Raw genomic sequence first — 272 nt, 5'->3', positions numbered from 1 at the left:
ACACAGGAAAAATAAAAAGCACAATCAGTTCAGTTCAGTTGCTCAGTTGTGTCCAACTCTTTGCATCCCCATGGACTGCTGCACGCCAGGCCTCCCTGTCCATCACCAACTCCCGGAGTTCACTCAAACTCATGTCCATCGAGTCAGTGATGCCATCCAGCCATCTCATCCTCTGTTGTCCCCTTCTCCTCCTGCCCCCAATCCCTTCCAGCATCAGGGTCTTTTCTAATGAGTCAACTCTTCGCATGAGGTGGCCAAAGTATTAGGGTTCA

The sequence above is a fragment of the Bison bison genome, unplaced genomic scaffold, assembly GCF_000754665.1.
Source record: "Bison bison bison isolate TAMUID 2011002044 unplaced genomic scaffold, Bison_UMD1.0 scf7180017864461, whole genome shotgun sequence".
Taxonomy (NCBI): domain Eukaryota; kingdom Metazoa; phylum Chordata; class Mammalia; order Artiodactyla; family Bovidae; genus Bison; species Bison bison.
The sequence above is the reverse complement of the archived record's forward strand: the minus strand, read 5'-3'. Positions refer to the sequence as shown.